The sequence below is a fragment of the Perognathus longimembris genome, chromosome 18 (assembly GCF_023159225.1).
Source record: "Perognathus longimembris pacificus isolate PPM17 chromosome 18, ASM2315922v1, whole genome shotgun sequence".
Taxonomy (NCBI): Eukaryota; Metazoa; Chordata; class Mammalia; order Rodentia; family Heteromyidae; genus Perognathus; species Perognathus longimembris.
The window spans coordinates 3,783,601-3,799,900 of NC_063178.1; the positions used below are offsets into that span (position 1 = coordinate 3,783,601).

Sequence of the window (16,300 nt, forward strand, 5' to 3'; positions counted from 1 at the left end):
TCTTTACTGAGAGTAAGAAATTACATACATTTCACAGTACACATTTTAACCTTCACAATGATGAACACCCTCATTCTAATCTACAAAGCTTACGAACTCTACAAACATTAATAATGAGACTATTTCTTCCAGATCATGTGATGATATGTACATTTCTTTCCTTTAGGCTAGTATCATCTGCTCCCCTCCCTCCCTCCTTCCCTCCCTCCCTCCCTCCCTCCCTCCCTCCCTCCCTTCTTCCCATCACTGCTCTTGAGTTGCTTGGTTCACTTTCATCGACGTCCAGTGCAGCTCTTGGGCCCCTCTGCTCTATCTCTTTCCCTGATTTCCACTCATTCTGTGCCCTTCTCCCAGCTTCCCTCAGATGTGCATGCACATACCCCATAAGAGGTAAAGAACATAGTCATCTAAAAACGCAAGACAAATTAAGAAGAGGTCCCTGTTTCCTTACCTTTGGAGTTCCTTTCAGTCTATATATTATTTTATGTACATATGAAGAAGTGCTTGGATCTGTCTTACAACATATATTTTAAATGAGACAAAAATCCTATTGTATAGTAGCCAAATGTAAAACCTCCTTTCTTGGATCTAAAATGTCACACTGAAGTCAGGAACGCTCCATTATGCAGACCATTCCCCATTCTCTGTTTTTGCCCTCCTCTGTACATTCTGCTTGATATTCTTCTAAATTTAGTCTTCCAACTTCCCTCAGTCCTTAGTCCAAGCACCCACAACCATTCTTGGGTCATCACAACATCAATCACATTGGCACCATTCACTTTCCTGTGGCTCCTTACCTCTGTGGCACACAGAGAAAAAGATATATCATTGCCAGGGATATACTTTTAAAACGTAACCTAATGGAGCTGGGAATGTGGCTTAGCGACAGAGTGCTTGCCTAGCATGCATGAAGCTCTGGGTTCGATTTCCCAGTACCACATACACAGAAAAGGCCAGAAGTGACGCTGTAGCTCAAGTGGTAGAGTGCTAGCCTTGTGCAAAAGAAGCTCAGGGACAGTGCCCAGGCCCAGGCCCCTGAGTTGAAGCCCCAGGACTGGCAAAAGAGAGAGAGAGAGAGAGAGAGAGAGAGAGAGAGAGAGAGAGAGAGAGAGAGAGAGAGAGAGAGAGAGAGAGAGGGAGGAAAATAAAATAGGAATCATAATTCCTCATTCCTTTGCTTTGTTAAGATATGGTTTATCTTATAGCTGCCAGCCACTGTTCTACAATATCTAAAATGCATATTCTTAACTCATTCAAAAATTTTGAGTATCTTAGGACATATTATATGTTCCTTCCACACACCTTGCTCAAATGAATCTGTAGGCTTGAACAGTGGAAACATTTACAGCAACAGACTGCTGCTTTCAGGAAAACTGTTATTCTAGTTATTTGTTTTTTTAAGATTCAGTATGTCACCAGGTGCCAGTAGCTCGTCTGTAATCTGAGCTACTCAGGAGGCTGAGAGCTGATGATCACGGTTCGGAGCCAGGCTAGGCAGAAAAGCCCATGAGATGCTTATCTTCATTTAACTACTAAAAAGCCGAAATGGAGCTATGGCTCAAGGTAGAGTGATAGTGCTGAGAAATCCACTCTTTAGAGTGTGTCCCTTCACTCTGCTGAATGGGAAAAGTTTGTGTTCCCCTCACCTTATGTGTTCACCCAGGCAACACTCTATTGTACTTTCCGGCTTATTAGGGCAGTTTTTCAGGTGAAAATGCTGAAGTTGCAAAGTGTTAGATAGGGTGGTGGTGAGAAAATTCAGAACTCAACATCTTAAGAAGTGAGATACCAGGTGGCCCGGGTTTGACTCCCGGTGTGGGAACCAAAAACAAAAACAACAACAACAACAACAACAAAGAAGAGAGACAATGTTAGAGGTGAAGAAGGACTCAGAGCTGCTTTAACCCCACATTGCCCAAGTTGACGGCTGGACTCTTGTTCCTAGGAATAGAAGTGAAGAAACAGAACTAGAACATAAAGTTTCTACTCTTAAGGGAGCAAAATGAATTCCAGTTTCTAGAGCATAAACTGTACTCTTGGAACAACACACAAATTTATCTCTTAAAACCTTATACATGGGGGCTGGGAATATGGCCTAGTGGCAAGAGAACTCGCCTCATATACATGAAGCTCTCGATTCGATTCCTCAGCACCACATAGATAGAAAATGGCCAGAGGTGGCGCTGTGGCTCAAGTGGCAGAGTGCTAGCCTTGAGCAAAAATAAGCCAGGGACAGTGCTCAGGCCCGGAGTGCAAGGCCCAGGACTGGCAAAAAAAAAAACGAAACAAAAAACAACTGTATACATGGGGCTGACAATGTGGCCTAGTGGTACAGTGCTTGCCTAGCATGCGTGAAGCCTTGGGTTCAATTCCTCAGCACCACACACACAGAAAAGCCCAACGTGGTTCTGTGCTCAAGTGTTAAGAGTGCTAGCCTTGAACAAAACCACTCATCTCTGAACAGAATTATTACCCCCACTTCTTAAGCAGTTTTTCTTCTTCCTTCCTCATTGAACCGTATGGTTTCGGAATGACCTACCTAAATGAGACTCGTCTCAACACCTCAACTAAAACCCTGCTGGCGTAAACTCAGAACGAAACCAAAATAAGCACAGGTAGTAAGGCATTACTCGTCCTCCATCCAAAGTCTGCGTTGGAAATTTTATGCGCTTATAAATCCTTCATATATTGGAATATAGTACACCAAATTACCATCATCTCAACAACACAAAAAAATTATATTAATGGGACGGCACAAACATGCCTTATTCTATTCATCATTGCACTTCTAAAGGGTATCTAATAGAGCAGACTCTAATTAAGTATATGTTTAGTAATATCGTGTGTGGCAATAAACATGGGAAGAATTGCCTAGCAATTAAAATAGTAACACAGAGAATAAGATGTAATTCCCTGTAAAAAACCTCACTCCAAATGATGGGTTAATGTGAGGAAAAACAGTATTTATGTTAGGATAAATTTACTTTGAGTAAATTTTTCATTTCCATTTCATTTTAGATTTTTCTGGATTTAGTGCAGTAGTGTATAGGTATAAAAGCACACTTGAGGGGCTGGGAATATGGCCTAGTGGTAAATTACTCGCCTCATATACATGAAGTTCTGGGTTCAATTCCTCAGCACCACATATATAGAAAAGTCCAGAAGTGGCGCTGTGGCTCAAGTGGCAGAGTGAAAAGAAGCTCAGGGACAGTGCCCAGACCCTGAGTTCAAGCCCCTGGACTGGCCCCCCCCCCAAAAAAAAATCTACATCTCTATCTATCTATCTATAGATATATCATGGACTGGACGCATGGCTTCCCACGTGACCCTAGGGACGCACCCCATCTTGTTTCCTCACTTCTAGTATGAGGACTTTCAGGATGCATATGTAGATAGCACAATGCCTGATACACAATACATACTTAAAAGGCACCTAGGCACAACTATTATTAGCAGGTCTGACAGACAAACCTAGTGAAACTCTGCTGGAGTTCTGAAAAACTGCTCACAAAGTCAGAGCTAGTGAGTCTAAGCACAGAATCAAAAAACAATCTTGAGGGGCTGGGGATATAGCCTAGTGGCAAGAGTGCCTGCCTCGGATACACGAGGCCCTAGGTTCGATTCCCCAGCACCACATATACAGAAAACGGCCAGAAGCAACGCTGTGGCTCAAGTGGCAGAGTGCTAGCCTTGAGCGGGAAGAAGCCAGGGACAGTGCTCAGGCCCTGAGTCCAAGGCCCAGGACTGGCCAAAAAAAAAAAAAAAAAACAATCTTGAGGGCTGGGGATATGGCCTAGTGGCAAGAGAGCTTGCCTCGTATATATGAGGCCCTGGGTTCGATTCCCCAGCACCACATATACAGAAAACGGCCAGAAGTGGCGCTGTGACTCAAGTGGTACAGTGCTAGCCTTGAGCAAAGAGAAGCCAGGACAGTGCTCAGGCCCTGAGTCCAAGGCCCAGGACTGGCCAAAAAAACAAAAAACAAAAACAAACAAAAAACAATCTTGAAATAGTAAGCATTATAATTCCAGACACTTTCAGGTTTTCCAAAAGACAAGGCAAACACTATACTGAAATATTTTTTTAACATAAAAGAGACAGGAGACAGGAAAAAGGAGTTTCAAAATTAAAAATTCAAAAGCACACTATATTTTGGTTTACTATTTTCAAAGATACATGTCCTAGGCATAATATCTCTATTTCACAAACTGGATTACAACTTATAGGCATTTAGATTACATGCCAAGTCTGTAGATTCTATGCATATCAATAATGTAATAAGCTTCAGGAGAACTATGAGGATTAGAATCAACCACTTAAAATTCTAATTGGTGGTACAGATCCTGTCTAGTAAGTGCAAGGGTCTGGGAGGACCGTCAGCACCGAGGGTTGTGGTTGTTTTAAAGCATGGTAAAACCCTATTCGCTCTAAGAAAGTGACTTTTCCTGGTGCTATGGTGTGGGATACCGTCAGCTTCACTCAATAGGCTAGAACTGCCCTTTTTTTAATTTCTTTTTTCAGACAGGATTTCACTGTATATAGTACAGGTTGGCTTCTAACTTTCAATCCTCACGTCTCTACCTCAAGTGGTAGGATGACTTGTGTGTGTGTCCCACGTATTTGGCTAGAGTATTTATGGTGTCATTTGCATCCACGGTGCTGCAGAGGATGTCAACTTTTTGGAAGAATTGTGTTTTATTTGCAATGAGCTTACAGTAAGAAGTCAAAAAGGAAAGGTGCCATTTTTTCTTCTTCCTGTATTACATAATGGAAGGGAAACATGCCCAGGCCTCAGATTCCCAACCAGTGCAACCAATGTTCTGAAAGATGAAAGGAAAAAAACCTATCACTTGAATTGTAAGTCAAATATGTTAGGAGTGGGAGATACTGCAATTAACGTTCACCTCTCACTTTGTAGGAAAGCTTTATGTTGCTATACTGAGACTCCTGACACATGCAACAGTTTAGATAGACAGGAAACAAATACGGGCCAGAAAAAGTGCAGCACAAGTCACTTTTTCTGACCTCCTCTTGCATTAGTATGAATCCAAGATGCAGATATTGAACACCTGAATCTGCACATGGACCTTGTGTTAGCACTGTGGGTATTAAAAATTGCCTGTTTCAGGGGAAAAAATGTGTAAGAATCTCTTACAGCATTTCTCCAGGATGAACTGTAAACTGTAGGTTGTCTAGTAAAAAAGTAAGGATGTTTTGTTTGGTGTAAATGAACTGAACAACTCATAGGGGGAAAGGAAAAGGGGGAGGGGCAAAGGGGAATGAGGGAGGAGGTAACAAACAGTACAAGAAATGTATCCAATGCCTAATGTATGAAACTGTAACCTCTCTGTACATCAGTTTGACAATAAAAATAAAAAAAACAACAACAAAGTAAGGATGTTAGACCACCTACTGCTACTGCCATAAGGTTAAGAGATTATCTAAAAATGACAAAACCCTTAATTTTCTTAGAGTTGTGTAGTCATACGCTGCATAATGACATTAAAGTTAACAATGGCAGCATATACAAAGTGGTGGTGTAAATTATAATGGAGCTAAAAGATTTCTATTGCCTAGAGACACTGAGGCTGTTGCAACACCATGTCACAGCGTTCCATCTAGCACAAGGCATTACTCAGGTCTGGAGTGATGCTGATGTAAACAAACCTACCACACACTGCCAGATGTGTGAAAGTATAACAAATACAATTATGTATTAGTAAATGCCAACTATTACTACACAATTGGTAAGTATATGTATTTTTACAAAATCTGTCTACATACACACATGTGCGCGCACACTAAATTATAAACAGGGAGTTCAATAATCCAGTATTTATTTGTCTCCTCTTTAATTATGCCCCTCTTAAATGATCTAGGAATACAATCTGGGAGTATATAATGGCTCTGTGAAAATATCTACATAGCTTTTATAAAGTTGCAATCTCATATGAGTTCATGAAAAACTTACAAGAATAGATTACAACCTATAAAACAAACACATGGAACATTGAAAGAAACAATTTGCAAGACTCTCTGTAGGCTTCACTGAAACATACTAAAACTTAAGTCATTTTGAATCCCAGGGCACTCACTCGGCAGGAAACAAATTTACTCAAAACAGGTCACAGAGAGTGAAAATTGGGAGACTGAAATTTTTATGAGCTTGAATGTTTCTGCATGGGTTTTTTGGCAATCCTATTTTCTACTTGTGCTTAGTTTACTGCACCAAACCAGCCCTAAAGGATAACTTCAGTGGAACAGATTAAGTTTATCAATGTATACAAAATAGCTGTGGAAAACTGCAGGGTACATGTGTTCACAGAAACATGCATTTCACCCTCCAGTCTCCCTCCTGGCCCTCCCTTCCCTTACTAGATAGTTAAGGTCTGAAGAAAAAAATACTGCTGATTCACCAGTTACTCATTTGTACTGGCAACACGTGACCTGCTAAAGGGCTGGTTGCCCTTTAGCATTCTAGCTGATAACAAGTATCACCAAGGTACAGACATTAATCAAGGTAGACAGAACTTAAAAATCATGCCAGATGGTTTTGTTCAAGCCTTTGATATCACACATCCACAAAAGTAGCTCTCAAGAAGTTCACTAAAAGACAACAGCTGGGCACCCGTGGCTCACACCTGTGCTCCTAGCCACTCAGGAGGCTGAGATCTGAGGGCTGTGTCAGCCAACCCAGGCAGGAAAGGCCCTGAGACTCTCTCCAATTAACCACCAGAAAAAGCTGGAAGTGGAGCTGTGGCAAGTGGTGGTGTGCTAGCCTTGAGCAAAAAGGTGCTCAGGGACAGTGCCCAAGCCCAGAGTTCAAGCCCTAGGACAGGCAAAAAAAACAAAAACAAACAAACAAAAAAACGCCCCACAACTAATGTATCAATTCAGTTTACTTCCCCAAAACACAAAAGAAAATGAATGCCTTTTTCTTTCTGAATAAATATAACTTTCCCCAAAGGTTCAAGCCTACTTTTTTTTGTTGTTGCCAAACCTGGGCTTGAACTCAGGGCCTGAGCACTGTCCCTGGCTTCTTTGTGCTCAAGGCTAGCACTCTACTACTTGAGCCACAGCGCCACTTCTGGCCATTTTCTATATATGTGGTGCTGGGGAATTGAACCCAGGGCTTCATGTATACAAGGCAAGCACTCTTGCCACTAGGCCATATTCCCAGCCCTCAAGCCTACTTTTAAAAGTCATGTAAGTCGGGCTGGGGATACGGCCTAGTGGCAAGAGAGCTTGCCTCGTATACATGAGGCCCTCGGTTCAATTCCCCAGCACCACATATACAGAAAATGGCCAGAAGTGGCGCTGTGGCTCAAGTGGCAGAGTGCTAGCCTTGAGCAAAAGGAAGCCAGGGACAGTGCTCAGGCCCTGAGTTCAAGGCCCAGGACTGGCCAAAAAAAACAAACAAACAAAAGTCATGTAAGTCGGGGCTGGGGATATGGCCTAGTGGCAAGAGTGCCTGCCTCATATACATGAAGCCCTGGGTTCAATTCCCCAGCACCACATATATAGAAAATGGCCAGAAGTGGCGCTGTGGCTCAAGTAGTAGAGTGCTAGCCTTGAGCACAAAGAAGCTAGGGACAGTGCTCAGGCCCTGAGTCCAAGCCCCAGGACTGGCCAAAAGAGAAAAAAAAAAAAAAAAAAGTCATGTAAGTCATAGCCAAGTGGTTAAGGTAATTGATTATATACCCAAACACAGGTTTAAACTCCGCTGTTGTTTCCTTTGGAAAGGTAATCCACTGTTAGCTTATGAGACTGAAGTCTGGTATGCTGCGTTGCCAAAGTACATTGTTTCCAAAAAGTATGAAGAGCCCAGTGCTGGTGGGTAAGCCTGTAAATTTAACTACTTCGGAGGTAAGACCTGAGGATGGAGAATCAAAGCCAGCCTGGGCAGAAAAGTCTGTGAGATTCTTATTTCCATGTACCCATCCAAAAAAAAAAAAAAAGCTAAACTACAGTAAGAGGCCCTGTCCCTTCGTTTTTTCATTTAAGACTGGAACTCTACCACTTGAGCCATAGTTATACTTCCGGGCTGCCTAGGCTGACTCTGAACCTTGATCTGATTCTTAGATCACAGCCAGAATAGCTAGGATTACAGGTAAGGTCCACTAGTACTTGGTATTTCTTCTTTTTTTTTTTTTTTAAAGGAAGAATGTTTAACATGTTCAAAGAGATGGGTGTGGTAGTGCACACCTTAGCCCTTAGGAGGAGAAGTAGGAGGATTCTGAGTACAAGGCTGGCCTGGGCTATACATATAGCAAGATTCTGCATCTCCTACCCAAAAGAAAAATATCACTGAGGTAATTTGTGAATTTATATGAAACTGGCCACAAGATATTTTGAGCACTAACAATAAAAACAATCTTTTTAAAATGTGATTAAAATATTCCCATTTTTCAGAGATGTTCCTTTAAAAAAGCATCTATTAGCTTGCTTTGATAAAAATTGAAATGACACATTTTAAGCAACTGACAAATGCTAGAGTTAAGACATTTTAAAAGCTATGTTTAAGTATTTTAAAACAAGCGTAGTGTTTAAGACTAACAAATCGTACAATACAAACTGAAGGAGTTCTAAGCAAAGCTATCTTATTAGACTAGACCTGCTCCCTTTTCAACTACAATGAAGTATAAACCAGAAGAAGGCTGTCTACCTGGCTGCCAAGTACTATCCACCGGTGTACCCATTCCTACTTCTTTTTTTTTTTTGGCCAGTCCTGGGCCTTGGACTCGGGGCCTGAGCACTGTCCCTGGCTTCTTCTGCTCAAGGATAGCACTCTGCCACTTGAGCCACAGCGCCGCTTCTGGCCGTTTTTTCTGTGTATGTGGTGCTGGGGAATCGAACCTAGGGCCTCGTGTATCCGAGGCAGGCACTCTTGCCACTAGGCTATATCCCCAGCCCCCCATTCCTACTTCTTATACGTCACTTCCCACAAAGCACAATGATCGGAGCGTGCAATTCTCCCATTTAAAGCTCACCAAGTGCTTCCCACTGTTTTTCAGGATAAAGAAGCAAACTCTCAACCTACATGGGGCATCCTCGGCCCTCTGGCATCCTGCCCCCCATTTACTTCTAGCTACTTCCCTCTTTACTCCATGTCTGCATTAGTCTCTGGGAAACTCGGCTCCTTCCCACCTCAGTCACAGCCCAGGTGGCTTTCTTTGCTGAGAGGGTTCTTTGCGTCCCCCGGTTGTCACAGCACCACCTAGGGGAGTCTCCCTGATCCCATCCCTTCAGGTCTACATATACAGCCTGCTCTGTACACTGCGCTTTTATATTTTATGGTTCTCTGCCTGCCTCAATGCACTGCAAGCTCCAAAAAAGAGGACAATGAATTTCTTTTGTTCATCATTAGTACCTTGGAGTTTACTAAACCAACTATTAAGGGGGCTGGAGCAATTCCTAGCTGAGTGACAGAGTACTTGCCTAACATGTTTGAGGTTCTAGGTTCAACTGCCAACAGCACAGAAAGACATAAACAAACTTGGTGAGTGTATACTATGTGCCAGATACTGTCCTTGTGGCCTGCATATCAGTGAAGGCAACCCACAAACTCCCCTGTTCTCTACAGAGCCAAGTATAAGACAGATCACAGTTAAGTAACTCATACAGCACATTAAATAATGTCCCAAGTACTATGAAGAAAAACAAAGCAGAGAGGGAGGCAGATGGGCCCTGGGGCAGGCTATGTAATAATAAATGTGACAGCTGTAAAGTGACTATCTGAGGAAACATGGAATTAAGAGCTATCAGCATCCAAATGTTGGTCTATATGACTTTAAGTCATGGCTCCAGTCCTTCCTGTTATTTTTTGAATATGGTCTTACTTTTTTGCAGGGACCAGGCTGGACTGTGATCCTCTCTTCCCATGAAGTTGGGATAACAGGTTCACATCATTGCCCCAAGCATTTTACTGGCTAAGATGAGGACTTACCAATTTTTTACCCAGGTTGTCCTGGAAAAGCAGTCCTCCAGAGATCAGCCTCCTAACCAGGTATTTACAAGCACCAGCCACCACACCTGGATGTAAGGGAATTTTATAGCAATCAAAACACTATTGAATACATCTTTTGGTGGGAGGCAAAAAGGCCTTCAATTCAGGGCCTCAAGCTTTACTAAGCAGGCTCAACACTAATCCACACCTCTAGCCCCCTTTCTGCTTTTTCCTTTGTGTTTTGCTGGGGCGGGGGGAGGGGGGGTGGGAGAGGGTTGCCGTTACTGGGGCTTGAACAGACCCCGTACTCTCCTTTAGCTTTTCTCTCTCTCCCAGCTCTTTACCACATGAGCTACAGCTCCACTTCCAGCTTTTTGTTCATTAAATGGAGACAGTGAATGGCTTCAAACTACAATCGTCAGATCTCAGCCTCCTAAGGAGCTAAAACAGCAGGCATGGGCCACTAGGGCCCACTGGCTACTTTTAATACAGTCTTGCTTTCCTGGATGCCATCTGGCACGTTAAATTACCAGCTCTACCTGGGGTAACAGGTACATATCACCACGTGCACACCCCGTCAAGAACAGGTATTAAGAACTTTTCTGTCCAGCCAGCCTCAAATGACAATCCTCCCAGTCCCAGCCTCCCAAGTAGCTAGGATTCCAGGGCCTAAAAGGGGCATATATGTATTTTTAAATGGTACAGAAAACAGTAAAATCTAGAGCTCCTACAGTTAAATCACTGTCACTGTACCTAAGTTACTTCATAGATGAAGGTATGAAGTCAGTTAAAACTTTGCAAATATTAATTTTGATACACTAGAAGAAACTTTCCAATGTACTTTTCAAGTGTTTTTCACATGTTTTTATACACACATGCAAATACATGATCAGCAAGCAATTTCTCTAAAACTGAGGTCGGAAGTATGTTTAGGCAAGCTTTTATGCATTGTTCTACTTGAATAAATTTTACTAAACGTCTATAGTATAGCAGTAAAGGTTATAACCATAAGTCTTTCCCACAGCAGCTCCCATTAATTAATTGCATGCTAAATAAGGCAAATGTACATTTAAGGGTGCTGTGGAAGGAGCACTTCTAGCCTAAACTCTGAAATTAAGGCAATGGCTGCTGAAAAACTCCTTATAGACAAGTGAAAGTGCTAAGCAAAAGCTGAGAGTTTTTAAGAGAGGGAGTATTCCATTACAGGGTAAGGAGCTACCAGGAGCTGGGCCCAGCAGCATCTCCAGCAGCATGGTTTGGAAGGGAGGTTGGAAGGGAGGTCGGCAGGCAGGCAGGCAAGGACGAGAGGAGAGCAGTGATCCAGCCTGACAGGTAGCGCAGACGAAGACAGGCAGGTCACACAGGGCAAGTCTGGGAGCTTAGTCCTCATGACTTTCAAAAAGAGGGCCACGCACTCAGAAAGAACATAACTTTTTGGGGGCTGGCTGTGGGTCCTGAACTATAAGGGCCTGGGCTCTGTCCAAGTGCTCCTGCTCAAGGCTAACACTGTACCACTTTGAGCTACAGCTCCACGTCCAGTTTCCCGGTGATTAACTGGAGGTAAGAGTCTCATGGTCTTTCCTGCCTGGGCTGGCTTTGAACTACAATCCTCAGATTTCAGCAGTAGCTAGAATTACTGGTATGAGCCACCAGCAACTGGCAAGAATATACTTTTAAAGAAATCTCTTAAACTAAATTAAATCAACTAAAACAATGTGTGCCAATTAAAGAGTATTTTGATCAAGCAAACAATTTATCAGTTTTAAGATGAAGCTTACATAGACCAGAATTTGTAAAACAAAATTTCAGTGAAAACTAATCATATATCAAGTATTAAATTACGTTTAAAAAATTAAGTAGCACACTTTCGACTTGGTGTTGAATAGCAAAATGTACTCCTACAACCCAGGTCACACTAGCTGGGCTGAAAGAAAGAACAAGATTTACAAAAATGTAAAATCAGCAGCATCACTGTAGATCCTTCTTGATTAAAATAGAGGTCATGTCAGCTTCCACAGAAAAATGGCAAAGAGTCTATAAAGGCTCCAAGACACAAAAGGTATGGGAGAAAAATGGTAAAGGAAGACAAAGGAAGAAAACACAACTAATAATTTTCCCTGTTCCTAAGGAAGACATGGGTAAATACAGCACATTACAGGGGGAAATTTTTCCAAGTGGAATTTATTTTATTTCTCTTTGTAAGAGATCCTAACGACTTCCAATCTTACAACTGTATGTCCTAATGTCATATTCTTCTCTTCTTTGTATGGTGTGTGTGTGTGTGTGTCTGTGTGTGTGTGTGTATGTGTTACTAGGATTGAACTCAGGGCCCACTGTATTCCTTGAGTCAGGCCCCAAATGTCCAGCAAATTCATTGTCTAATGCAACTTCAGAGCTACAGTAACTCCAAAGATAATAACAATTGTAACAACTAAGAGTAGAACATTTAAGTTGAACTAAACTCAGGTATGGTGAATTTTACCCTTTCTGAAAGTATGGCCTCATTTACTGTGTACTCTAAAATTAACTCCAAGAGAAAAAGGAGAACACTTTACATGAAAAAAGTTTCAAAAGAAGTAGAAGCAAACCCTGCACTGATATCCTTTTTTTTTTTTCTGGCTGGTCCTGGAGCTTGGACTCAGGGCCTGAGCACTGTCCCTGGCTTCTTTTCACTCAAGGCTAGCACTCTACACTTGAGCCACAGCACCACTTCCAGCTTTTTCTGTGTATGTGGTGCTGAGGAATTGGACCCAGGGCTTCGTGCATGCTAGGCAAGCACTCTACCACTGGGCCATATTCCCAGCCCCTGGTGTCCATTTTTAACCTTGCATTTCCCACATACAAAACTTCAGTTTCCTGTCTTCTTCTACCACACTAGAAAAAGGCTGTTTTGATGCTTATTCAGTAGGAGAAATTACAAAAATACACCAATTTTTCTTGAATTTATAAACTTGAGTCTTCCTCAAATGTGAAAACATTCTGAAAGACCTTTTGCTTTCATAATGCACGTGTAGTTAAAACTTTTGCCCTTAATTGAAAGAACAAATGGAATCTACAGTAACATGCATACAGTAACACAGCATTTTTCCATCCTCAACAGATCATCTCCAAGACAACATGAAGGCCTAGGTCACAATCAAATTCATATTCTGTTGGAAAGTATGAATACCAATAGGACGGCTTTAACAGTAGTTTATTAGTAACTTCTTATAACACCAAGTCTTTCACTACAAAAATTTGAAAACTGAATAGCCGCAGCTACCTGAAAATTTCATCTATTGTAACTGCCATTAACTCAATGTCCAAAACTGCGTTTTGCATTTATAAATTGTTTTAATATTTCTTGCAAATTTGTTTTATAAAGACAAGTGACTATGAAAAGTATGCTTAGATATTAAGTCAGAATTTGTTCTTATTTATGGAAAAAACTTTAAACTCGGTAAGTCCAATAAATCAATGCCTGTGGACTGGGAATGTGGCTTGGTGGTAGAATGCTTGCCTAGCATGCAAGAAACCCTGGGTTTGATTCCTCAGCACCACATAAACAGAAAAAGCCGGAAGTGGCGCTGTGGCTCAAGAGGTAGAGTGCTAGCCTTGAGCAAAAAGAAGCCAGGGACAGTGCTCAGACCCTGAGTCCAAGCCCCAGGACTGGGAAAAAAAACCAAAATCAATGCCCATGAACACTAAATAAAATCTAATTTCTCCCTGAATTTACTGTGGCTAATTTTCAGCTAATCCTCTATAGAACATGGTCTGATGATTAATAGGGAACTTCTACATTAATATCTATTTTTCTCTGGCTCCTACTCAACACAGTATAACTCTTTTCTCAAAATTTTCATCCTGTCCTCAGAACTGTCTTCTCTCCTCACACATGTGATCAACAATAAGTTGGCAGTAGAATACTAAAAACAGGAAGTGGTGCTGTGGCTCAAGTGGTAGAGTGCTAACTTTGAGCTGAAGAGCTCAGCGACAGCTCCCAGGCCCAGAGTTCAAGCCCCACGATAGACAAAAAAAAAAAAAAAAGTTAAATTCTACATATTATGCCAGTCCTATGAAGTTATTACCTGACTTGAAACTGAAACACCAAGACGATAATTTCTAATGACTAAGAAGCCATGCCATTTTCATTTATGTAAATAAGCCACATTAAATACCTGAAAACACAGGATAAATTTCATTTCTAACCAGTGTAAAGTACACAAATCAAATTTATGCTTAAATAATAAACTCGGAATACGTGCTTTCACAAAGTATTTCACTTTAACAACTCAAGCAAACCACCGTAAGCTATTTCTTGTATAGCTTGATTACAAAACTGCCTGTCGGTATATTAAACTAGAGAGAAAGCCACAACCATTTCAACTTCTGTAAATTACCCTGACTGTAAATGAGGAGCGCCAGCAAGGTTGGGGAAGTATGAAAACTGCATACTGGATAGACAATCTGACCGCCAAAAGAAGTGAACATCATTCTTCTCTGCCCTGTGGTCTCTGCAAACTACAACTTAGCACAGAGTTTAGGCGCATTTTAAAAGTTAACTGAAAATAAGAGAATCGTAAGCATCATAAAAGAAAAAAAAAACGACAACTTAGTACACATTTTAAGCGCATTTAAAACAGTTAACTGAAGAGAATCGCAAAAACCATAAAAGAAAAAACTCAAGCGTTAAGACGACTTGAACATTTACTTGTAACATCCAAACTGCTGTGACTTCTGCCCCAAACTTCACACCCAATGTTTACATTCACAAAGTGACTGCACTGCAGTCGGGGGGGGGGGGGTGAAATGCTTCTGATCAGTCAACTACGGAAAAACTTGTAAGCTTCCCGCTTATGAACGGGGCAGGGTTATTTTGCCCTCGATGAGATGATCTCGACTGGAAGGCAGGTAAAACTTCAAGAAAAATCTCCGGTTTCTCATCGCTCACGTCAGTGAAGATTCGGGACCGTTTTGTTTTGTCAAGAAGTAGGGAAGAAAACCACCTCTCACGTCCACTAAAAGTTGCCCGGACCCAAGGTCCTGAATTCCGAAAAACTGAAATGGACATTCCGACGGCACACCACGGCACACCAGGGGGTGAGAGGTGCCTGCCCGGCTCCCACCCCACGACAAACACCGAGCGCCTTCGGAACGTTGACTTTATTTGACTCCTTCCAGATCCGCCCCGGTCGGGTCCGAGCGGGAAAGGGGAGCGCTCCGAACGCGCCCGAGCAACAGGATCGCAACTTCCTGGTTCTGGAGGAATGCGATTCCCCAACGCCGGGCCCTCCCGGAGGAGGAGCGCGGCCGACAGCCGGGCTCCGCCGGGACCCAGGGGGGCGAGGCCGGGCGCCGCACTGCGGGTCCCGGCGCCCGACCGGCCCGGGGGCGCTCTCGGCCCGCGCCCCCGGCCCAGCCCCTCCCGGCTACCGGGGCGCACCGGAAAAGCCTCGGGGACCAGGCCTCCGGGCCCCCCCCACCCCCCGCCCCGGGCGCGTCGGATCTCGCCCGCGCCCGCGCCCGGCCCCAGCCCTGCGGGTCCCGTCCGACCCCGGCTGGCCCCGGGTCCTCCCCGCCCGGCCTCGCTCGGCCCGGCCCGGCCCCTGAGCCGGCTGGACCCCCGACCAGCCGCGCGGGTCCCCCTCGGGGCCCGGCCCCGTGCGCTCCTCCCCACCCGCCGCCCGGCCGCGGTCCTCCCCGACCCCCCCAGTCCTCCCCGGGCCGGGCCCTGACCGCCACGGGCCGCGTCCCTCCGGGAAGATGGCGGCCCGGTGACAGGCGGGTGCGGGGCCGGGGAAGGACCGGGGAAGGGCGGCCGCCCCGCCGGGGGGGCCCGGGGGCCGGGGAAGGCCGGCTCACCTGTCAGCGCCGCCCGCCCCGCCCGCCCGCCCGGCCGCCCGCGGGCTCCTCGCCGCAGCCCCGGTACCCGGCGACCGCGCAACACGCGGGGACGGCCGAGAAGGGAGACGGCAGGAAGAGGCGGCACGGCCGGGCCGGGCCGGGGGCAGGAACGGAGAGCGGCGGCGGGCGGGCTGGCTGGCTGGCGGCGGCGGCGGCGGCGGCTTCTTCCCCTTTCGGGCCCGAAATTGTCTCCACCTCGAGACTCCGGATCCCCAACGCTCCTTCCCGTTCGCATGAGAACACACAGCCCTCACTTCCGGGGCCCTGCGGAAGTCCCGCCCCGCGCGCGCCCCCGCGCGCCCCCGCGCCCCGCTCCCCGGCGCCCTCACCCGCCGGGCCGGCCGCCGGGCCCTCGGCGCCCCGGAGGACCTCACGTCACGGCAGCTCGGCGCCGCGATTGGATGGCGGCGGCGGCCGCGGGGCTCCCCCGCTTCCCGGGGCCTCTCGGCGCGCACCGTCCTCAGCCATCGG

The 16,300-nt window shown here is 44.8% G+C and overlaps 1 protein-coding gene across 2 annotated transcripts in view; it reads right to left on the reverse strand.

Annotated features, from left to right (window-relative positions):
• Larp4b (La ribonucleoprotein 4B) overlaps nt 1-16,097 on the reverse strand; it is a 60,477-nt gene extending 44,380 nt beyond the window's left edge. Inside the window, exon 1 of one of the 2 annotated variants that reach the window (XM_048367444.1) lies at nt 15,788-16,097. The gene's annotated coding sequence lies outside the window, so the exon portion shown is untranslated. The remainder of the gene's footprint in view (nt 1-15,787) is intronic. The other variant, XM_048367443.1, reaches the window with a different exon arrangement.
• Between the last annotated feature and the right edge of the window lie 203 nt (nt 16,098-16,300).